At 43.9% G+C, this 25,806-nt stretch overlaps 1 protein-coding gene across 2 annotated transcripts in view; it reads right to left on the reverse strand.

Annotated features, from left to right (window-relative positions):
- LOC126267042 (beta-3 adrenergic receptor-like) overlaps window positions 1-23,266 on the reverse strand; it is a 310,268-nt gene extending 287,002 nt beyond the window's left edge. For both annotated transcript variants that reach the window (XM_049971853.1, XM_049971852.1), the window contains exon 1: window positions 23,154-23,266. The gene's annotated coding sequence lies outside the window, so the exon portion shown is untranslated. The remainder of the gene's footprint in view (window positions 1-23,153) is intronic.
- Between the last annotated feature and the right edge of the window lie 2,540 nt (window positions 23,267-25,806).

Consider the following 25,806-nt stretch of genomic DNA (forward strand, 5'->3'; position numbering starts at 1 on the left):
GAGCCTTGCTTGTGTCAGGAGAAAGGGACTGGTGACCCTGTAGTTTTGTCCCTTTATATCTCAAACCAACAACAACAACAGTTGAAGAGGGATTACAGTGAGGCGGGAGGTGAGAGAACTTATTTCATGGTCGAGCGGCTGTTCATAGGCCACATATCGCGCCGGTAAATGGCAAACAGTAAAATTCGGAGGCGGTGGTGTTGTGGTCGTGTTTTTCAAGGAGCGGGCTTGCACTCCTCACTGCTATGCGTGGCACTAATCACAGCACAGGCCTACATTGATGTTTTAAGCACCTTTTTGCTTCCCACTGTTGGAGAGCAATTCGGGGATGGCGACTGCGTCTTTCAACACGATCGAGAGACTGTTCATAACGCACGGCCTGTGGTGGAGTAGTTACCTGATAATAACATCCCTGTACAGGAATCTCCTGCACAGAGTCCTGACCTGAATCCTATATAACATCTTTGGGATGAATCCAGAATGAGATTTTCACTCTGCGGCGGAGCGTGCGCTGATATGAAACTTCCTGGCTGATTAAAACTGTGTGCCGGACCGAGACTCGAACTCGGGATCTTTGCCTTTCGCGGGCAAGTGCTCTAGTTTGGAAGGTAGGAGACGAGGTACTGGCAGAAGTAAAGCTGTGAGGACGGGGCGTGGGTCGTGCTTGGGTAGCTCAGTTGGTAGAGCACTTGCCCGCGAAAGGCAAAGGTCCCGAGTCGCGTCTCGGTCCGTCACATAGTTTTAATCTGCCAGAAATTTTCATCTTTGGGATGGTTTGGAACGCCGACTTCGTGCCAGGCCTCACCGAACGACATGGATAATACCTCTCCTCAGTGCAACTCTCTGTGAAGAATGGCTGCTATGCCCCAAGAAAGCTTCCATCACCTGTGTGAACCTATGCCTAGTAGAGTAGGAGGTGTCATCAAGGCTAAGGGTGGGCCAACACCATATTGCATTCCAGCATTACCGATGGAGGGCGCCACGAAATTGCAAGTCATTTTCAGCCAGGTGTCCGGATACTTTTGATCATATTCTGGATCTGTTACAAAATCAGGGACAACTCCTAGCGTGAAGCCCTGTAGCGCGCATCCCACTGACTCCAAACTACCGCCATTTGCGACTTCTGTCGTGTCAAGCAAGTAATTACTGAAGGCCGTGTGTTGGTTATAAGGAGGCTAGTTGAGGCCTGTAACCAACCTGTCTGTGTGATAGACACTCTGGGCCTACACATGGAGTTGTGGTCTAAGATGCGATTTCGCATGGCAGTAGTCACACTCTCGCCGTTATTCCACGGACGCTGACTGCAAATTTGTACGTCAATCTGCTGATTCGACCTCTTATGCTACCATTCACGAACGGCATTCCGGGGTATGTTTTCCAATTGGATAACGCTCGCCCACAGAGCACTGTTGCAACCCAGCATGCTCTAAGGGTATCAACACGTCGCCTTGGCCTACTCGATCATTGGAAACATGCGATTTTTTAGTTGGTTGTCACCACTAACTTATATATTGCAGAAAAGTCAATAAAATGAAGCAGAATCTCATACATCGACAACATCACATAGCAATGACGTAAAAAACACAAACAATGCACTTGAAAATGGGAATCATTTCCAGAAACGCGTCGTGCGAAAAATAAAATACAGGAAATCGTGACTCGTAGCAGACTAGTTATTTATAAACAAACCTGTAATTATTTTTTGGTGTTTCTGTTTTTCCATCAGAGTTTTACATACGCATAATACTATTTTCGAATATGATCATTTATAAATTTTTATCTGTTATTGCAACGAATACCTTTAGAGATGGATCTGCGTAGTGTTACACATTGGTTACGTATTAGCTACATATTAGGTATGAATAATACGCTAACACCTTTGATTATCTCTTAAATTAATGTCTATCATTGTAAAGGATACATTCAGAGAAGAATCTGCGTAAAGTTTAAAAAGTCTGTTCTCGGCTTACTAACGGACGAATGGGCAAATCAAATCGTGACAACTTTAGTGAAAAATTCACAGTGGCTGTGCCAATGAAGAACTATGATTGACGACTGTGTCTAAAAGCTCTATATCCGGTTCGTATAAAATTAATTTAATTAGTGTATCCCATTCGCGGAAACCAGCCACTGCAGTGAGTACAGACTACTGTAACAGCTGCTTTGTGCATTAGGTGACGTTGACGAGGGTACCTGCAGAGCACCCAGTCCGTTGTGAGAGACTAGCGGGCGGAAATTTTTAATTAATTTGCGCTAATGGGAGCGCCGGCGCTGTAAAACGAGCAGCGCACAGCCACAGCCGCAGCGGCAGCTGGTATCGGCGGCGCGCCGCCGCCTCACAAAGCGGTCGCAGCCAGCCGAGACACTGGCACACTGGCGGCGCCCGTAGCGTACGCTTTACTGGCGCCAGCACAAGGCCGGGCTGTGTCACCGAGCTGCTCCGCGGAGTTACCCAACACGAGCAGTCGGTCGCCCGTAAGAAAACTGCTGCCAGTTACACCATATCTCTTTTTGTTTGCAGCAGTGCATGGAAGAATGTTCCTTCGCTCACTATTAGAGATTGCCTTTCCTGTTCCAATGACAAATGCAGCGAGAAAAAATGACTCTCTATACGTCACTTTATGAACACCACTTTATGAACACTAACTTCTTTTATCTTGTCTTCTTGGTCCTAACACGAAATGTACTTTGGCGGTGGGAGAATGGTTCTGCGGTCAGGCTCAAATCTACTCAATAGTATTTCACGATAAGAACACAGTCCCCCCCCCCCCTCGGGCCCCATGGATTCCCATTTAAGTTCACTGTGTACTACTCACATTTTGATCGAAGCTACCGATAACAAATACAGGGTGTTACAAAAAGGTACGGCCAAACTTTCAGGAAACATTCCTCACACACAAGTAAAGAAAATATGTTATGTGGACACATGCCCGGAAACGCTTAACTTTCATGTTAGAGCTCATTTTAGGTACGTACTGTACTTCCTCGATTCACCGCCAATTGGCCCAATTGAGGGAAGGTAATGTTGACTTCGGTGCTTGTGTTGACATGTGACTCATTGCTCTACAGTACTAGCATCAAGCACATCAGTACGTAACATCAACAGGTTAGTGTTCATCACGAACGTGGTTTTGCAGTCAGTGCGAAGTTTACAAATGAGGAGCTGGCAGATGTCCATTTGATGTATGGATTAGCACGGGGCAATAGCCGTGGCTCGGTATGTTTGTATCGAGACAGATTTCCAAAATGAAGGTGTTCCGACAGGAAGACGTTCGAAGAATTGATCGGCGTATTAGGGAGCACGGAACATTCCAGCCTATGAATCGCGACTGGGGAAGACCTAGAACGACGAGGAAACCTGCAATGGACGAGGCAATTCTTCGTGCAGTTGACGATAACCCTAATGTCAGCGTCAGAGAAGTTGCTGCTGTACAAGGTAACATCGACCACATCACTGCATGGAGAGTGCTACGGGAGAACCAGTTGGTTCCGTACCATGTACAGCGTGTGCAGGCACTATCAGCAGCTGATTGGCCTCCACTGCTACACTTCTGCGAATGTTCCATCCAACAATGTGTCAATCCTCATTTCAGTGCAAATGTTCTCTTTACGGATGAGGCTTCATTCCAACGTGATCAAATTGTAAATTTTCACAATCAACGTGTGTGGGCTGACGAGAATCCTCACGCAATTGTGCAATCACGTCATCAACACAGATTTTCTGTGAACGTTTGGGCAGGCATTGTTGGTGATGTCTTGATTGAGCCACATGTTCTTCCACCTACGCTCAATGGAGCACGTTATCATGATTTCATATTGGATACTCCACCTGTGCTGCTAGAACATGTGCCTTTACAAGTACGACACAACATGTGCTTCATGCACGATGGATCTCCTGCTCTTAATTCAGTCGAAGTGTTCGTACGCTTCTCAACAACAGATTCGGTGACCGATGGCTTGGTAGAGGCGGACCAATTCCATGGCCTCCACGCTCTCCTGACCTCAACCCTCTTGACTTTCATTTATGGGGGCATTTGAAAGCTCTTGTCTACGCAACCCCGTGCTCGTATTGTGGACGGCTGTGATACAATACGCTATTCTCCAGGGCTGCATCAACGCATCAGCGATTCCATGCGACGGAGTGTGGATGCATGTATCCTCGCTGACGGAGGACATTTTGAACATTTCCTGTAACAAAGTGTTTGACGTCACGCTGGTACGTTCTGTTGCTGTTTGTTTCCATTCCATGATTAATGTGATTTGAAGAGAAGTAATAAAATGAGCTCTAACATGGAAAGTAAGCGTTTCCGGACACATGTCCACCTAAGATATTTTCTTTCTTTGTGTGTGAGGAATGTTTCCTGAAAGTTTGGCCGTACCTTTTTTAACACCCTGTATAAGAGCCCGCCTCTTCGATGTATTCCGTATCCCAACCTGGTGGGGACACTGGAGCAGTACTCAAGAATGGGTCGTACTGGCGGTAATCTTTATACAGGTTGTTTCACAATGTTTTTACGATTTCAGATTTGAATAACATGCGCTAATAACAAGATACAGCGACGGTGGCACCGTCTGACGGTAGCGTCAAGCTTCATTCCATCTACAGTTCAGTAATCAGATCGTACTGCTCGAAGCGACGTCGTGCGTACGCTGTAGAGTGCTCTTTTCCCTACCATGAACCTATCGTGCTCGTGCAACGTATTCTTTCGTAAACATTTCAAGATTCAACCGTGCCTTCTAATTCCTATTCGTGGAACAATATTGAATTGGCTAAGCGTTTGGTAACAGCACAATTTTCAAAAGCCCTTGTGTGGAATAGCATCCCCGCTCGCCTGACGTAAGCGTGCCAGACTATTACCTATTGGTTTATTTGAAGGCGAGATTGCCGGTTGAAGTGGCCATGCCGTTCTAGGCGCTGCAGTCTGGAACCGCGAGACCGCTACGATCGCACTTTCGAATCCTGCCTCGGGCATGGATGTGTGTGGTGTCCTTATGTTAGTTAGGTGTAACTAGTTCTAAGTTCTAGGGGACTTATGACCACATAAGTTGAGTCCCATAGTTCTCAGAGCCATTTGAACCATTTGAATGCGAGATTGCACTCCTACCAGCCGAGAAACGTGGGACATATAAAGTAGAATTCACGAAGAAATTTCCAGAATTCCTCCTGCAGCTGCGATAGATGTGTTCAAAAACTGGGTCAAACGCATCGAATAGAGTGTACCAACGAATGGTCGTCAATTGTTCGATATAGTTTTTCATAAAAAAACTTGAATAAATGTTGTGCCTTGTGTAAAATGTTCAAAAATTTTTCGTAATCAGTTTGTTATTCAAATTTGAAATCGTCAAAACATTGCGAAACACTCTGTAGATGAGCTGTATTTTTCTGTAACTTTACCAATAAACCGAAGTCAAACATTCGCCTTCCGCACTACCGTCCTTATATGCTCTTTCTGTTTCATATCCCTCTGCTACAATTGGACTAGGTATTTCATCGACGTGACTGTCTCATGCAGTACACACTAAAACTGTTTTCGAGCATTACGGGATTGTTTTCCTACTCATCTGCATTAACTTGCATTTTTCTACGTTTAGAGGAAGCTGCCATTCATAACATCCAATCCAACTAATCACGTGTCCTCCCTACAGCCACTCAAAAAAGACGCTTTCGTGTATGCTACAGTGTCATCAACAGTCACCTAATGCTGCACACCATTTCCTTCACATCATTTATTTATACAGGGTAATTCAACTGCCCCTATCCATGTGTTTTATGCAACCCGTGTAATGAGCGAAAGAAACGGACAATATCACATCTGATTTTTGAAGGCATTGTGGGTTGCATAAAACCGTTAGGCAGGGGCGGGACGGCTGAGTCACCGTAACAGAGAACACACTTAACGGTGACGCTATTAACGATACCATTGCCTTTCAACAACACTTGCCAGTACGTTGTCGTGGGTTCTATTACTTGATAAGTCATTGAGCATCTCACATGTCAGAAAATCGATTACGTTAACAGTCTGTAATGAGACAATGTGTCGAACCCTTTCCGGAAACGTAGGGATTCCTGCTGCCCTTCGTCTGTGGTTCGCGTGACATCGTGCGAGAAATGGACAAGCTGAGTTTCACGCTACTAATGCTTTTGAAATCCGTGCCGATTTACGGAAAGAGCTTTTTTGTCTCGAAGAAACATGTTATAATTTAAACTTAAAACATTTTCAATAATTATGACCAAGTGTAACCTTTCTCTGCATAACAAAATTCCTGCACTCCCTTCTAGCTACCTTCCTTCTCTCCTCTGCCCAGCTTGGGTTCCGCTTCTCCCCCTCGTGGGAGTTGTTATAAGTGATCTTTACTTCGGTCAATCTGAGATGTCTTTCTGATTCAGACCATTGCTCCTTACCTTCCAGTACTATTTATCAGAGACGGTAGGTCTGTCTGTTCGTTTCCTTATTGACTCCACTAGCCATTAGTTGTCCGTGCAACCCTGTAACAGTTGGGAGGAGCACACCATAGAGCTGCAGAAACGCCTTAACAAATCTGTATTTGCAATTCGAGTGTTAGCAGACATAGGCGACATAAAAGCGAAAAAGCTTGCATACTTTGCCTCCTTTCATTCCATAATGTCATATGGTATAATACACTCCTGGAAATGGAAAAAAGAACACATTGACACCGGTGTGTCAGACCCACCATACTTGCTCCGGACACTGCGAGAGGGCTGTACAAGCAATGATCACACGCACGGCACAGCGGACACACCAGGAACCGCAGTGTTGGCCGTCGAATGGCGCTAGCTGCGCAGCATTTGTGCAACGCCGCCGTCAGTGTCAGCCAGTTTGCCGTGGCATACGGAGCTCCATCGCAGTCTTTAACACTGGTAGCATGCGACAGCGTGGACGTGAAACGTATGTGCAGTTGACGGACTTTGAGCGAGGGCGTATAGTGGGCATGCGGGAGGCCGGGTGGACGTACCGCTGAATTGCTCAACACGTGGGGCGTGAGGTCTCCACAGTACATCGATGTTGTCGCCAGTGGTCGGCAGAAGGTGCACGTGCCCGTCGACCTGGGACCGGACCGCAGCGACGCACGGATGCACGCCAAGACCGTAGGATCCTACGCAGTGCCGTAGGGGACGGCACCGCCACTTCCCAGTAAATTAGGGACACTGTTGCTCCTGGGGTATCGGCGAGGACCATTCGCAACCGTCTCCATGAAGCTGGGCTACGGTCCCGCACACCGTTAGGCCGTCTTCCGCTCACGCCCCAACATCGTGCAGCCCGCCTCCAGTGGTGTAGCGACAGGCGTGCATGGAGGGACGAATGGAGACGTGTCGTCTTCAGCGATGAGAGTCGCTTCTGCCTTGGTGCCAATGATGGTCGTATGCGTCTTTGGCGCCGTGCAGGTGAGCGCCACAATCAGGACTGCATACGACCGAGGCACACAGGGCCAACACCCGGCATCATAGTGTGGGGAGCGATCTCCTACACTGGCCGTACACCTCTGATGATCGTCGAGGGGACACTGAATAGTGCACGGTACATCCAAACCGTCATCGAACCCATCGTTCTACCATTCCTAGACCGGCAAGGGAACTTGCTGTTCCAACAGGACAATGCACGTCCGCATGTATCCCGTGCCACCCAACGTGCTCTAGAAGGTGTAAGTCAACTACCCTGGCCAGCAAGATCTCCGGATCTGTCCCCCATTGAACATGTTTGGGACTGGATGAAGCGTCGTCTCACGCGGTCTGCACGTCCAGCACGAACTCTGGTCCAACTGAGGCACCAGGTGGAAATGGCATGGCAAGCTGTTCCACAGGACTACATCCAGCATCTCTACGATCGTCTCCATGGGAGAATAGGAGCCTGCATTGCTGCGAAAGGTGGATATACACTGTACTAGTGACGACATTGTCCATGCTCTGTTGCCTGTGTCTATGTGCCTGTGGTCCTGTCAGTGTGATCATGTGATGTATCTGACCCCAGGAATGTGTCAATAAAGTTTCCCCTTCCTGGGACAATGAATTCACGGTGTTCTTATTTCAATTTCCAGGTGTGTATTTTGGGGTAACTCTTCAAGTCAAACAAAAGTTTTCAGAGTCCAAAAGCGTGTAATACGTATTATTTGTGCAGTAAACTCACGGACGTCTTGTAGAAACCTCTTCAAAGAACTGGGTACACCAACTACTGCCTCTCAGTATAATTAGTCCTTAATTAAATTTGTCCTAAATAATTTATCTCTTTTTCCAACACACAGCTCAGTTCATAAATACAATACCAGGAACAAAAATGATCTGCACAAGGACTTAAAAGCACTTAGTTTAGTTCAAAAAGGAGTCCACTACTCAGGAACACTCATCTTCAATAATTTGCCAGCAAACATAAAAAATTTAGTTACAAATAAAGATCAATTTAAAAGGACTTACTAGTAACCAACTCCTTCTACTCCATTGACGAATTTTTTTAGTACAAACAAATGATGTGTTGTATATATTTATACTATTAGTATTGTTATTTCAGCTTAAAAAGAAAAAAAAACGGTGACATGTTCCATATCGACGAGGATCTCCTCAACACGGACCTATGGAACGAAAAACTAATCTAACCTAATCTAATCTCCTCTTCCTCCAGTTTGTTTTGTCCGCCTGTTATCTTAGCACGAAAATCTTTTTAAAGGGATTTACGCTCATACTGCTCACATTCTCTAAATCCAGCTTTCCTGTCAGTCTGAGGCAGTCACTTGCACGTACCTAAAGTAGCAAGAAAAAAATTTCTTGAAGCAGTAGTTTGAGTGTAGCAGGCCAGTAACATTGCTCGATGATTTTCCTAAATCGCTTCAGGCAAATGCCGGGACGGTTCCTTTGAAAGAGCAGGCAAATTTTCTTTTCCTCTCTTCCCTAATACGATGGGACCGATGACCTTCCTGTTTGGTCTCTCCCCCCCCCCCCCCAAATCAACTAACCACATTGCTCTGCGCTGAGTTCCATGTTTGGTTGCGCGGTGTGGCCAGCCATACATTCAGTCTCCTTTCTGCTCCTCGTGTCTGCCTGACGCTGTGAACATCGTTCTACTTGCTGACGACTTGTGTATTGCTGAGAATTCGAAGCTGCTTCGTCCAGAGTTATAAGTGAGATCTTTGCTTGTTCACCTTACACTGGCGTCATTCTGTCTTATGTGATATTTCCGGTTCATTTAGGAACTTGCTTTGCAATCCGAGAAACGTAAGGCCTTCATTCGGTATGTGTCTTTGTTTTAATGTGCGAGCATCAATATCTATTTTACATACGGGCAGAGCGGTCGTATTTCACATTAATTCCCCAGTCTCTTCAGCCGTTACTTTATTTTCGTTTTCATGTACCATTTTCGGCTAAATGAGGTGAATGCAATTCAGAGTGAACCTGAAGACACGAACTGCAGCAGTGAGTACTTGAACGAATCATTTTTCTAACGATAGTTTCTATGTGCAGCCAATGGTCTCGCCGCTGCGGTAACACCAGTTCCCGTTATATCATAGAAGGTAAGCATTGTCGGATTTAGATAGCACTTTAATGGGTGACCGTCAGATGCAGCGAGCACTGTTGTCAAGCGGGGTGCACTCAGCCCTTGTGAGGCAAAAGTAGCGGCTCTGGTCACGAAAACTGACAACGGCACAGCGATGTGCTGATCACATGCCCCTCCACATTAGCGTACAGTGACGCCAGCACTAGGGGATGGCACGGCGGTCGGTCAGTACCGTTGGGTCTTCCGAGGCCTGTTCGTTCAGACTTAATATGATCAATCACAACTGCATGGCAAGTGTTTCTCTTACAAGGTGGAAAGCATTTACACCATATAGGCTGCATTAGAACAGTTGATTGTCTTGGTTACAAATCATCTTCACTTTCTTTTTATTAAAAGCAGTTTTATTGTTGTGTTTACCCTCAGACTTCAAGAAGAATATAATAATTCGAATCCCAAAGAAAGCAGGTGTTGATAGATGTGAAAATTACCGAACTATCAGTTTAATAAGTCACAGCTGCACAATACTAACGCGAATTCTTTACAGACGAATGGAAAAACTAGTAGAAGCCGACCTCGGGGAAGATCAGTTTGGATTCCGTAGAAATGTTGGAACACGTGAGGCAATACCGAGCCTACAACGTATCTTAGAAAATAGATTAAGGAAAGGCAACACTATGTTTCTAGCATTTGTAGACTTAGAGCAAGCTTCTGACAATGTTGACTCGAATACACTCTTTCAAATTCTGAAGGTGCAGGGGTAAAATACAGGGAGCGAAAGGCTATTTACAATTTGTACAGAAAGCAGATGGCAGTTACAAAAGTAGAGGGTCATGAGAGGGAAGCAGTGGTTGGGAAGGGAGTGCGACAGGGTTGTACCCATCCCCGATGTTATTCAATCTGTATATTGAGCAAGCAGTAAAGGAAACAAAAGAAAAATTCAGAGTATGTATTAAAATCCATAGAGCAGAAATAAGAACTTTGAGGTAATTCTTTCAGAGACAGCAAAGGACCTGGAAGAGCAGTTGAACGGAATGGGCAGTGTCTTGAAAGGAGGATACAAGATAAACATCAACAAAAGCAAAACGAGGATAATGGAATGTAGTCGAATTGAATCGGGTGATGCTGCGGGAATTAGATTATTAAATAAGACGCTTAAAGAAGAAATGGAATTTTCCTATTTGGGGAGCAAAATAACCGATGATGGTCGAAGTAGACAGGATATAAGATGTAGACTGACAATGGCAAGGAAAGTGTTTCTGAAGAAGAGAAATTTGTTAACATCGAGCATAGATTTAAGTGTCAGGAAGTCGTTTCTGAAATTATTTGTTTGGAGTGTAGTCATGTATGGAAATGAAACGTGGACGATAAACAGTTTAGATAAGAAGAGAATAGAAGCTTTCGAAATGTAGTGCTACAGAAGAATGCTGAAGGTTAGATGGATAGATCACATTACCAATGAGGAGGTATTGAATAGAATTGGGGAGAAGAGAAATTTATGGCACAACTTGACTAGAAGAAGGGATCGGTCGGTAGGACATACTCTGAGTCATCGAAGGATCACCAATTTAGTATTGGAGGGCAGCGTGGAGGGTATAAATCGTAGAGGGAGACCAAGAGATGAATACACTAAACAGATTCAGAAGGATGTAGGCTGCAGTATGTACTGGGAGATGAAGGAGACTGCACAGGATAGAGTAGCATGAAGAGCTGCAGTGTCTAGAGTGAAGACCACAATAATAACAAACGGTAAAATATTGCTCACTACCTCACACTTCATTAAAAATTAATCGCATGGATGGGTAACATGTTATACAAAGATTGATATTTTCAGGGTATTCGTACCGGAATCATAAGCTGCCATGTCTTAACATGGCGAGAGGTAGGAACACGTAATGCCCCTAGGAACATAGTCGAACATGATGCTTTGGTGGCCCAAGGAGGCATAGTGTTGTACAGGTGCACTGACCTCCAAGTTTTTGAACTAGGTAGACTCACCGGTCAACGCCGTTGTTACACTGTACTCCTTCCTCATTTGCGTCTTTTCTGTTCTGCATCCCGCCCTGACTTCATTTTTTATACATGACAATCGAACACGGCAAATGGAGGAGCTCTTAGAACGAGAGTACACTGGGCGAATGGACTGGCTTTTCTTTATCTTGACATAAATCCCACCGAGCAAGTGTGGGATGCGTCGGGAAGATGTGTTGCAACACGTCCACTCGCATCAACGACTATCCAGCAGGTGTCAGCCACGCCGGTGGAGTAATGTAACACACTGACACAAGAACTCACCATACTACTGCCAGCACGACACACGACAGCACATTGCAGAGCTTGCATTACCGTCCGCAATGATCACACAGTTCAAATGTTCAAATGTGTGTGAAATCTTATGGGACTTAACTGTGAAGGTCATCAGTCCCTAAGCTTACACACTAATTAACCTAAATTATCCTAAGGACAAACACACAAACCCATGCCCGAGGGAGGACTAGAACCTCCGCCGGCACCAGCCACACAGTCCATGACTGCAGCGCCTGCGACCGCTCGGCTAATCCCGCGCGGCATCACACAGTTACGTGGCCCCTTAAGCACCATGCCCAGTCTTTTGGTGGGGACTGTCATCACTCACGGCGACTTCAGCGTAATTATTATCCTTGAATGAAAGTGGCATTTATGTTCGTCTCTTTGTTGTAGCGCAACTTTACGCTAGCACAGGAAACGTTCAGTTAATGAAAGGACTAGGCTACCGTTGTCAAACGTGATTGACTTTATTGCTATATAACTCTCTGAGCAAGTTTCATTCCTTGGTACCTATTAAAAAAAGTCTACATACAGAATCACTGCGCTTCCAGACTTGATCTTAAGCTAGGGTAGACTAACAGCAGTTCATTAGGATTAAACTTATAGGCGACCTATTAAAATAATAAAAGACTAAAATATATTTTACCAAGCAGTAATATTTAAACAACCACTACCGAAGCAATCAGAATCCAATAGGCCTGGTACTTTAACTAGAAAAGTAACTAGGTCAGAGCATAAAATTTTAAGAGAAAGATTCTCATAAAAATATCACTCGAAGTAAATATAGAAATCCCTCAAACAAACTGAAGTTGACAAGTAAATGACTTTAGAGTTAACTTCTGCAATAGTTGAACACAGGATCATTAAACAACGATAAACAAACTCGTCGTTTTAAAATTAAGCCACCACTGTCGCAACTACAAGTGCATCAACAAATAATTGTTATAACTTGAGGAGTGTATTTAAAGCAGGATTACACAGCTTTCCTTCCATCACACATGAACTTCCGCTCTTGGTACGAGCCCTTTTGCTCTCCAATAATCAACAGGCTCAGCTCGGCCGTCTCCTCAGGCAGGTCGTTTTACACATGGGAGAGAACACAAAGTAACAATACAAGCTTCTAAACACACAAACAGATGGTGTTAATTCAACATGCCTCAAGAACATGTCCATACGTGCTTCAGGGAATACAGGGCAGACAATAATGACAATTTAAACTATGGCCTGGAAAACTCCAAGCAACCAATTGGTCTATTAAATAAAATAAATAAAATTTAACCACACATGATAAACCATCAAAACACGGGCTTTTCACTACTAAGGACATCATTCAGGACTGGCAGTTCGCAATACCCATAACACAGATTGAAGCATCTGACGAGAATTTCGAATGAGGCAACAAGAGGCAGCAATACATTAAATGACGTTGTTACCACAGTTCATGGGCTAAAATTTTATTAAAGCCCCCCCCCCCCCCCCAAAAAAAAAAATCTATCCATGGTTCCAATGCCGTCGTAAGCAGAAACAAGGCAGTCCACTCAGAGTCCCGTCAACCAATGAACGTCAGAATCACCGACGTCAGTACCAACAGTCTCACTGTCAGATCTACGCGTTGCCAGCTTCTACTACCGCCCAGCGTGCTCCCAAACACAGCGCATGCGGGACTCACGCCTCCTAGCGGCTCCATGCTCTCTTTCTCTTTCGTGCCTCGCCTCATCCAAACGTCTATACTGGGTGTTACGAAAAGGTACGGCCAAACTTTCAGGAAACATTCCTCACACACAAAGAGAGAAAATATCTTATGTGGACATGTGTCCGCAAACGCTTACTTTACATGTTAGACCTCATTTTATTACTTCTCTTCAAATCTCATTAGTCATGGAATGGAAACACACAGCAACAGAACGTTCCAGCGTGACTTCAAACACTTTGTTACAGGAAATGTTCAAAATATCCTCCGTTAACGAGGATACATGCATCAACCCTCCGTCGCATGGAATCCCTGATACGCTTATGCAACCCTGGAGAATGGCGCATTGTACACAGCCGTCCGCAATACAAGCACGATGAGTCTCTACATTTGGTACCGGGGTTGCGTAGACAAGAGCGTTCAAATGCCCCCATAAATGAAAGTCAAGAGGGTGGAGGCCATGGAATTGGTCCGCCTCTACCAATCCATCGGTCACCGAATCTGTTGTTGAGAAGCGTACGAACACTTCGACTGAAATGTGCAGGTGCTCCATTGTGCATGAACCACATGTTATGTCGTACTTCTAAAGGTACATGTTCTAGCAGCACAGGTAGATTATCCCGTATGAAATCACGATGACGTACTCCATTGAGCGTAGGTGGAAGAACACGGGGCCCAATCAAGACATCACCAACAATGCCTGCCCAAACGTTCACAGAAAATCTGAGTTGATGACGTGATTGCACAATTGCGCGGGGATTCTCGTCAGTCCACACACGTTGACTGTGAAAATTTGCAATTTGATCACGTTCGAATGAAGCCTCATCCGTAATGAGAACATTTGCACTGAAATGAGGATTGACACGTTGTTGGATGAATCATTAGCAGAAGTGTACCCGTGGAGGCCAACCAGCTGCTGATAGTGCCTGCACACGCTGTACATGGTACGGAAACAACTGGTTCTCCCTTAACACTCTCCATACAGTGACGTGGTCAACTTTACATTGTACAGCAGCAACTTCTCTGACGCTGACATTAGGGTTATTGTCAACTGCACGAAGAACTGCCTCGTCCATTGCAGGTGTCCTTGTCGTTCTAGGTCTTCCCCAGTCGCGAGTCATAGGCTAGAATGTTCCGTGCTCCCTAAGACGCCGATCAATTGCTTCGAACGTCTTCCTGTCGGGACACCTTCGTTCTGGAAATCTGTCTCGATACAAACGCACCGCGCCACGGCTATTGCCCGTGCTAATCCATACATCAAATGGGCATCTGCCAACTCCGCATTTGTAAACATTGCACTGAGTGCAAAACCACGTTCGTGATGAACACTAACCTGTCGATGTTACGTACTTATGTGCTTGATGCTAGTACTGTAGAGCAATGAGTCGCATGTCAACACAAGCACCGAAGTCAACATTACTTTCCTTCAATAGGGCCAACTGTCGGTGAATCGAGGAAATACATACTGACGAAACTAAAATGAGCTCTAACATGGAAATTAAGAGTTTCCGGACACATGTCCACATAACATCTTTTCTTTATTTGTGTGTGAGGAATGTTTCCTGGAAGTTTCGCCGTACCTTTTATTAACACCTGTATAAGCAAACCTTACTCCAGACGGGATCGATAAGAGATAGGTCGATGTGCACATATCACTTGTGCTTTTCTTGCAGTTACTTTCAGTAGTATGCTGCACACTTCTGTCTATGTATGGCTCAAGTTTAATCAGTCTACGTTATTTTGTCGTGATATATGATGTGAAAGTTACTTTCGTCCTTACGTTTTGCACGCCAGTACAGATTAAACTACGTGGAAAAAATTGTGTAGTCTTTTTTGTACTGTTATAAGAAAATATATTATTTTCTGTATCGAGAATGACGTCCATGCTTGGATAGTATTCGTTAGTATGGTATATTCCGGTTATGACAGTGTGATCCGATGTCAAGCAGGTAACTAATTTATTGTGACTCCGTACCAGTATATTCAGAAAAATGACTAAATTTCACTTCATGTTGTATGGAACATTAGCTTGAAATAGGTTCCAGGAGATAACGAGCAATATTCAGCTCCCTACGGAGAATAGGCTTAGTGATGGCTCATCAATCATACAAGATTGCGTCCTGAGTTATGGCGTGCTTTGATGGGTCACGTCATTGTACTCTGACTGCTAAATTATGATATCGGAGCTGAGGGATCACGTATCCGTCGATTGATGGTATTCTAATTGTGGTACCATATACCTTGCGTGATGCAAGGTTGGTGGAGATATTATTCCCTGTACCTGAAGAAATAATTTATGCAGAATAGTTGCAGGGATGATTGTCGGGTAGTTGTTTTTTGCTTTATTCGTTATTATCAGGATATTTATTGTTAATTGTCTGCACATATAACCAACACTGAATTTTTCTTCCTGTCAAAGCCTTCTAAAGGCACTGACACAGACAAATATTTCAATGGATTATGTACCTTCCAGTACGCTTGTCTGATGTATTAACGTTAAATAAATTGTATTGTTGTATGTTTTATGTGTAATAGTTCTTACTCAAGATTGCACCATTCGCTGGCGTCGCAAAACAGGATTATTTCCTTTAACCGTTTTGCACTGAGTACCCATTTCGAGCTCATCTTCACATATATATCCGTTTGACATAGTAATCGTCTTACAGTAACCTTTGACATTAATCCGTGTATGCGTTCCTGATAAATATGGGAATGGGTACAACAACTGAGGCTGATCATCGCTAAAATGTTTCAAGTATCTTGGCGTAGTACGTCTACCAAAGGACGCACTGCTACCGTACTGCCTCTGTAAACTAGATTAAGACTTTAACGTATGAGAAACCTGTGCCAGATTACAAATCTAGCGAAAATTACCACATATTTTGTAGCCATATTTATTCTGCAGTGAGAAAGATGCACATCTTCAGTTTTTAAAATTCTTATTCGTTCCCGAACCGACGGCGAAAGTTTTAAAAGAGGTTTATAGGACGCGTGTGACAATTGTGAAGCTTGTGAACCCCCTGTTAAGGGGACATTCTCTTTTTACTTTTTTTAAGGTGTAAAAGAGTCATAGTATAGCCAAACAGTTATTTAATTTTCCTGTTATCCACTCTTGGAATATCGGTTGCATATTACTTCTCGAACATGTTTGAAAATAGCGTTGTGACTATGTAATTTTAAGCATTGGTGAAAATTTGAATAAAGCTGAACAATTCAACCTTGTGCATTGCGTTTTAAACAAGTCCCTTTCCACAACCTTAGAAATAAACAAACTGTGATAGATTTTACTTAGTAGCAGCGTTCTCTGCAACAGAAAGACGAAGTCTGAACCTGTGCAGTCTGCGGGAAAATTCATTACAAAAAATTAGAAAGGAGATCGGGAAACACACATAACTCGATATCAGAATTTCAACCAATCATCATGAACGCAAGACAGATGTCGGCTGATATCTGATAACGAATGCTGTGGTAGTCACGAGAAATACTGCGCAGAAATTTCATATTTATTAATATTTCTAAAGTTCATATTCAAAAGTGGACTATCATTAATTCCACAAAACAATCAGATGATACGTGATTAGAGCTTCGGCTGTCTATACAACACCAGGATTTTCATGGTTTCTCTGAATCACCACACAACTACTAGCGTCTTTCGTTGAAAGACTCATCGACTACATCCTCCGTCATACCTGTGATACGTCAAACACGAGCGTGTTAGCGTCATAATATTAATACGTGAACATCGATTATTGAAGCACTGTTTTTAATATTAGTTATACAAGGACGCCAATAAAACTTACATAATTCGAAAGGAACATTACCACTTTGTACTCCACGTATTAATCAGATACTATGATAGAAATTACAACACGTAAAAGTGAACGTTTCGTGAAATCACGTTCTAGGTGATGTTCCTGTTTAAATGTTGTACATGGTTAATTTTTAGCAATAAAGGCTTGTCAGGCAGCTACGAGGCTCCAACTGCTATGACGCTTATGTTGTCAACAGAGGAAAATCAACATCGTAATAACGAAGCCTTGAGGGACATCACACGCCGTACCTTGATTTTTTTATTGGCGTCGTGTTTTCGCTTATTTTTGCCTAAGAGTAAACGGAACTAAGATTGTATTAATGTGTTGCTGTTACCTCAAAATTTGAAGAAAGTTCCTAATTCTCAGTCTCTTGAGTCTAAACAGCTAGGGCTTTCCTTATTATACAGAAATTACATTTGTTTTAGGCTATGTCTCGAAGCAGAACATTAACGGGTAGGATTGAAAGACAAAGAGCGAGAGAGAGACAAATTCTGCGTAGACAAAGTAATAGGAATAATGTGAAAATTGATAATTACGTTGTTGTTATGAAAGATACATTAAATTGTGCATTTAACGTAATTTTTAATAATTCTAAGCGTTATTTTTGCCGACTGATGAGTTTACAGTGAAGATTTCGTAACGCAAAACATTTTGCATCTGCGGTTACTTTGCGTGATATATTATCATAAGGCGGACCATTTGCCACTGTAAATACAAAATTTATTTTTAAACAAACTATTTCAAGAACTCACTTCGAATGATGGAGCAGTGAAAGGGAAATCACAGAATTATTTAAATATTATACGTAGCCACATTGCAACATTTGTTCTTGTCAGTTCTCAGACAGTTAAGACACAATTTTACGTGGACCACATCACTATAAGATCATATCCAAGGACTTCGATGTATAGTCATTCACAAGGTTATGGGCAGTTATATTTTTATAAGAGCGGCACAGCTGGACGAATTTAGATCACAGACAATACTAGTCAGAATAAACTGATGAGTGGCCGGTAATTCCAGTCTGTATAAGTCAGCATATCTGAGGAAAAAATTGGCATGACGTGACAGCTCAATGACTGGTGAGGCAATCTCGATTACATTCGGCTAAGACGATGTGTGGCTGTTGTGAACGACCAAGACTATTTAGCCTGTGTGTTTCACGAAATCGAAAATATTATTGACGTTTTCCTAAGAGAAAATATGCCACTTCGAGTGAATAGTCTTGAATTAATTGTGGGATTTGCCCTGACGCAACTGTGGTATGTCTCCCATATGTAACACAGTCTGCGAAGTAGGATTATAATTGATGGATGTAACACGCCACTGCAATTGTGCTATAGCGTCAACATGAAGCAGACCGTCTCTAGGTTCCACGGACGGCAGAGTTGCCTTTATTTCCATTATGTTGATTCCTGAATCTCTGCCAGGATGTTATTCGGATGATTTGTACACAAAAGCGGTTTTGCTGAATGTATCTTCAAATACAGAGAAAAGAAGAACACGACTCCATTGCGTGCGTCTTCTATGCTCGACGTTCTTTTGCCCGTTATCCTGGGACATTATTACGATGTCCTGTTTGCAATAGGAGTGTAGCTGGCTTTCGTGCCTTGGGGCTGCAGTATTGGGGAACATTTGAGGAGTTTAGTTTGGGATTCTTCATCCCGTTTGCGATCTGCGGTCACCTCGGGTAACGATCATTTCAGACTGTTGTTAAAGGAAGGGGTTTCCCTCGATAGATTCATCATCCCTTAATTCAAAATGAGTTCCTACTCATAAAATTATGCACTAAAAAACACTGGACTCCCTAACTTCTAATTTACCGACACAACAAATTCATGCTGGAAGGATTTACATGGTAATCGCTCTTTCGGAAGTTAACGCCAGCGCGAGAAACTGACGACTGATGAATCTGCAAGACACCGGTCTGTTCTGTCCCGTTTTAGGTGAAAAGAGCGGTCTTCCTTCATTTTTCATTATGATAGCGAGTCACTGTTGCTCAAGCTATGCTATATGAAGTATAGTCCTTTGAATGCTTCAAGTCCTAATGATTTAGAAGTTACTTCGATCAATCGATAAAGTAAGTCGCAGAAGTCTTTGCCTTAGCATATTGTGACAAGTAACATTTTTAGGATTTGCTTGAATTTCTATATTCACTCGAATACGTCCTTTTATTTGACCGCTAGTTCGCTTGTAGTGGTCAACTGAACATGCGGCTGTGTGAAGCTGTCAGATCTGACAGCCTTATCTGACTGCAGCAGCAGCGGTAGCCGGCTCCTTCTTCGTTATGTAAGTTACTCTAACTCTCTGCAGAGACACGTACATTTCTAATGTTTCCTACAGACTGCACACGTCGCGTAGAACGGAGGTGTAGTTTAATCAGTTGAATGATACACCATTTTCGGGAGATAACAAGGATACAGGTTTGGATTCCGTTCATGGACATCGTTTTAAACAGCCATCAACTACTCATTTCACCGTCTCTCCTTTTTTAGCAAGGATAAATCATTGAAGTTTCACCTTGAGTCAGTATGAATAAAGATTTAAAATGAAGCAGAAACTTTTTATTCGATTACAGTTATCAGTGACAAAACGCAAACTTGGGTTGGACAGTGGCGAATGAGGAAATTGTTCGTGTCCTTTGTTTGAATTACACTGTTCAACTGTGGAAATGTAAGTTGCATGAACTTGATAATTCTTAACAGTTCCATCACAATGAATAACACGTCATGAATATCGCTCCACGAGCGAGCACATAACGTACAGGCGGGTCGCCTAAATCCGCCGTATTATTATCGGATAATATTACAGTATACTGACACTTACTGCACTTCAAACTGGCCTGTAAAAGCGAAACTGGCCACTTGTGCAAGATGCAATACAGGTAATACTTGACAATAACAGCCGAGGTGTAAAATGTCTTTTAACAGTTATAGGATTATGGTTCCCAAGGTGAAGACAATGATCTTAAACGTATTCGTCGGCCCCTTAGACTTGATGGCTTTGCAGTAAGAGCTTGTTGAATAGCAAAGAGAATACAGCCTGGGAAAGCTTTAAAAATGGATATGTCAATTTCTTAGGAAACAGGAAGTCCTGTTGGTGAACTGTTACCATTTAAAAGTTGGCTGTGACATTCGCCTGAAGTACAATTCTTTCAAACGCGCTCTGACACCTCCCCTCAAAATTGCGAGGCAGTTCCTGACGAACACAGAGACTGATAGATCAAGATATTACGGTCACGTAGAAGTAGAGGGAGAAAGTTCAAAGGACAGCTCGTTTTGCATTGTCACGAGGTAGGGGAAAGAGTGTCACTTAAGTGATGATACAGGATTTCAGGTGGACATCATTAAAACGAAGGCGTTTTCCCTTGCAGCGAAATCCTCTCATTAAATGCGAAAATATTTTGTTGATGCGACCTACGTAGGGAGAAATGATAATCATAATAAAATAAGGAAAATCAGAGGTCGCACGTAAAGAGATAAGTTTTAGTTTTATGCGCACGCTGTACCAGGTTGGAATAATGGAGAATTCTTGTGACGGTGGTCGATAAACCCTCTGCCAGGCACTTATATGTGATTTGCAGAGTATCCATGTAGATGTAAATGTGGAAGAAGTATTCAGGAAATTGGTCCCCTGCTATGTTGGCCAGGCTACTGCTGGCGTATAGCTATGGGTGCTTCAGATGTAAGTTATAAGCTACGAACCTAGCGGAAACGCACAGCTGTTTTGATGGTTGATTAAAAATTATTTAGGGTGTCAGGCCAGAACATTTGTGATAACAGTGTTTGCAATAGTGCATATTATGTACTCCAGCGGTACCTACTTCTATTTTACCCTCTATTAACTAGTAGGCTGTTTGTGTGTGTTTGATAATCTCTATAAGAAACTGTAAAAAATTCGGAAAATTTTGAAGTTTATCTTGGTTTAATTGATTAATTTTATGAGTAGATGTTCGTTGAATTTTATTATTCGACGAATTCTTCACCTCATGAATGCGCAATTATTTACAGTTTTCCATATACCAAACACTTCTAAGGTATCTTACTACACTCCAGGAAATGGAAAAAAGAACACATTGACACCGGTGTGTCAGACCCACCATACTTGCTCCGGACACTGCGAGAGGGCTGTACAAGCAATGATCACACGCACGGCACAGCGGACACACCAGGAACCGCGGTGTTGGCCGTCGAATGGCGCTAGCTGCGCAGCATTTGTGCACCGCCGCCGTCAGTGTCAGCCAGTTTGCCGTGGCATACGGAGCTCCATCGCAGTCTTTAACACTGGTAGCATGCCGCGACAGCGTGGACGTGAACCGTATGTGCAGTTGACGGACTTTGAGCGAGGGCGTATAGTGGGCATGCGGGAGGCCGGGTGGACGTACCGCCGAATTGCTCAACACGTGGGGCGTGAGGTCTCCACAGTACATCGATGTTGTCGCCAGTGGTCGGCGGAAGGTGCACGTGCCCGTCGACCTGGGACCGGACCGCAGCGACGCACGGATGCACGCCAAGACCGTAGGATCCTACGCAGTACCGTAGGGGACTGCACCGTCACTTCCCAGCAAGTTAGGGACACTGTTGCTCCTGGGGTATCGGCGAGGACCATTCGCAATCTTCTCCATGAAGCTGGGCTACGGTCCCGCACACTGTTAGGCCGTCTTCCGCTCAAGCCCCAACATCGTGCAGCCCTCCTCCAGTGGTGTCACGACAGGTGTGAATGGAGGGACGAATGGAGACGTGTCGTCTTCAGCGATGGGAGTCGCTTCTGCCTTGGTGCCAATGATGGTCGTATGCGTGTTTGGCGCCGTGCAGGTGAGCGCCACAATCAGGACTGTATACGACCGAGGCACACAGGGCCAACACCCGGCATCATGGTGTGGGAAGCGATCACCTACACTGGCCGTACACCTCTGGTGATCGTCGAGGGGACACTGAATAGTGCACGGTACATCCAAACCGCCATCGAATCCATCGTTCTACCATTCCTAGACCGGCAAGGGAACTTGCTGTTCCAACAGGACAATGCATGTCCGCGTGTATCCCGTGCCACCCAACGTACTCTAGAAGGTGTAAGTCAACTACCCTGGTCAGCAAGATCTCCGGATCTGTCCCCCATTGAGCATGTTTGGGACTGGATGAAGTGTCGTCTCACGCGGTCTGCACGTCCAGCATGAACGCTGGTCCAACTGAGGCGCCAGGTGGAAATGGCATGGCAAGCCGTTCCACAGGACTACATCCAGCATCTCTACGATCGTCTCCATGGGTGAATAGCAGCCTGCATTGCTGCGAAATGTGGATACACACTGTACTAGTGCCGACATTGTGCATGCTCTGTTGCCTGTGTCTATGTGCCTGTGGTTCTGTCAGTGCGATCATGTGATGTATCTGACCCCAGGAATGTGTCAATAAAGTTTCCCCTTCCTGGGACAATGAATTCACGGTGTTCTTATTTCAATTTCCAGGAGTGTATTTCTATAAATACACATATTGATGGTATGAAACAATGGAGCTATTTCCTCAATGGCTATTTTTGATCATAGTGTGCCTAAATAACTGTGTAAACACTAAATACATAACGCTTTTTACGATTTTTCAATGAAAATTTCTTACACAGGATTGTCACCCCCGGAATTCACTTCACGTGCTTTAATAAAATCACGGGGACTAAATCGACATTTGAACGCTACCGGTCTACAATACGACGCAAGGGTCTTCACCGCCGTGGCACTTGGTTCGCTCCCTCACGATTCCGTCGCAGGATATCACATTCTGGCAGTATTTTCATCATCTACAGCACATTTGTGCCCAGAGAGAACCTATAAATATAAATGTTCCTACCTACCTCAGATGCACCGGCAGTTGTCTGTCACTTCGTGGGTATGCTAGACTGGGCTGTGAAACCTGGGGCACAAAACGCGTCAGCTACGTTCGCGTATTGTGGAAAGAGCTGTTTAAGCGGCCGCGTCCGACGCCTGACTCCTCTCTCGCTTTCCTGTTCTGGCGGTACGCACGCATCTGAAGGTGCGCGTAGGCTGCGCAGTTTTGTTCTGGCAGCTGCAGCTGTTTCCTGTATACGGCCCAAGCCTAACAATAGCACCACCACCACACGCACCAGCGCTGGATGCGTCTGAGAGCGCCGTATTTATTCTCATCTCCTCTTCCTGAAGCGCAGAACGGTTCATTAGCGCTCTCCTATTGGGGTATGTGAAGTAAAGGCAATCTGATCACACCTATGCTTCAGTGTCGTATATACAGAATGAGATGTGCAAGTAGGACCTCTATCGCGACAGCAGATTAGATATGAGAATGGCATGTTGCGGCGCCCAAGTGGTAAGAAGAGATTTTTTTTTTTTTGGTCATCAGTCTACTGACTGGTTTGATGCGGCCCAAGACGAATTCCTTTCCTGTGCTGACCTCTTCATCTCAAAGTAGCATTTGCAACGTACGTCCTCAATTATTTGTTTGACGTATTCCAATCTCTGTCTTCCTTAACAGTTTTTGCTCTCTACAGCTTCCTCTACTACCATGGAAGTCATTCCCTCATGTCTTATCAGATGTCCTATCATCCTGTCCCTTCTCCTTATCAGTGTTTTCCACATATTCCTTTCCTCTCCGATTCTGCGTAGAACCTCCTCATTCCTTACCTTATCAGTCCACCAAATTTTCAACATTCGTCTATAGCACCACATATCAAATGCTTCGATTCTCTTCTGTTCCGGTTTTCCCATAGTCCATGTTAGACTACCATACAATTCTGTACTCCAGACGTGCATTCTCAGAAATCTCTTCCTCAAATTAAGGCCGATATTTTATATTACTAGACTTCTCTTGGCCAGGTACGCCTTTTTTGCTATAGCTAGTCTGCTTTTGATGTCCTCCTTGCTCCATCCGTCATTGGTTATTTTACTGCCTAGGTAGCAGAATTCCTTAACTTCATCGACTTCGTGAAGATGAATCCTGATGTTAAGTTTCTCGCTGTTCTCATTTCTACTACTTCTCATTACCTTCGTCTTTCTCCGATTTAGTCTCAAACCATACTGTGTACTCATTAGACTGTTCATTCCGTTCAGCACATCCTTTAATTCTTCTTCACTTTCACTCAGGATAGCAATGTCATCAGCGAATCGTATCATTGATATCCGTTCACCTTGTATTTTAATTCCATTCCTGAACCTTTCTTTTATTTCCATCATTGCTTCCTCGATGTACAGATTGAAGAGTAGAGGCGAAAGGCTACAGCCTAGTCTTACACCCTTCTTAATACGAGCACTTCGTTCTTGATCGTCCACTCTTATTATTCCCTCTTGGTTGTTGTACATATTGTGTATGACCCGTCTCTCCCTATAGCTTAACTCTACTTTTTTCAGAATCTCGAACAGCTTGCACCATTTTATATTGTCGAACGCTTTTTCCAGGTCGACAAATCCTATGAACGTGTCTTGATTTTTCTTTAGCCTTGCTTCCATTATTAGCCGTAACGTCAGAATTGCCTCTCTCGTGCCTTTACTTTTCCTAAGGCCAAACTGAACGTCACCTAGCGCATTCCCAATTTTATTTTCCATTCTTCTGTATATTATTCTTGTAAGCAGCTTCGATGCATGAGCTGTTAAGCTAATTGTGCGATAATTCTCGCACTTGTCAGCTCTTGCCGTCTTCGGAATTGTGTGGATGATGCTTTCCCGAAAGTCAGATGGTATGCACCAGACTCATATATTTTACATACCAACGTGAATAGTCGTTTTGTTGCCACTTCCCCTAATGATTTTAGAAATTCCGATGGAATGTTATCTATCCCTTCTGCCTTATTTGACCGTAAGTCCTCCAAAGCTCTTTTAAATTCCGATTCTAATACTGGATCCCCTATGTCTTCTTCTAAATCGTCTCCTGTTTCTTCTTCTATCACATCAGACAAATCTTCATCCTCATACAGGCTTTCAATGGATTCTTTCCACCTATCTGCTCTCTCCTCTGTATTTAACAGAGGAATTCCCGTTGCACTCTTAATGTTACCACCGTTGCTTTTAATGTCACCAAAGGTTGTTTTGACTTTCCTGTATGCTGAGTCTGTCCTTCCGACAATCATACCTTTTTCGATGTCTTCACATTTTTCCTGTAGCCATTTCGTCTTAGCTTCCCTGCACTTCCTATTTATATCATTCCTCAGCGACGTGTATTTCTGTATTCCTGATTTTCCCGGAACCTGTTTGTATTTCCTCCTTTCATGTATCAACTGAAGTATTTCTTCTGTTACCCATGGTTTCTTCGCAGCTACCTTCTTTGTGCCTATGTTTTCCTTCCCAACTTCTGTGATGGCCCTTTTTAGAGACGTCCATTCCTCTTCAACTGTGTTGCCTACTGCGCTATTCCTTATTGCTGTATCTATAGCGTTAGAGAACTTCAAACGTATCTCGTCATTCCTTAGAACTTCCGTATCCCACTTCTTAGCATATTGATTCTTCCTGACTAATGTCTTGAGCTTCAGCCTACTCTTCATC

The sequence above is a fragment of the Schistocerca gregaria genome, chromosome 4 (assembly GCF_023897955.1).
Source record: "Schistocerca gregaria isolate iqSchGreg1 chromosome 4, iqSchGreg1.2, whole genome shotgun sequence".
Lineage (NCBI taxonomy): Eukaryota > Metazoa > Arthropoda > Insecta > Orthoptera > Acrididae > Schistocerca > Schistocerca gregaria.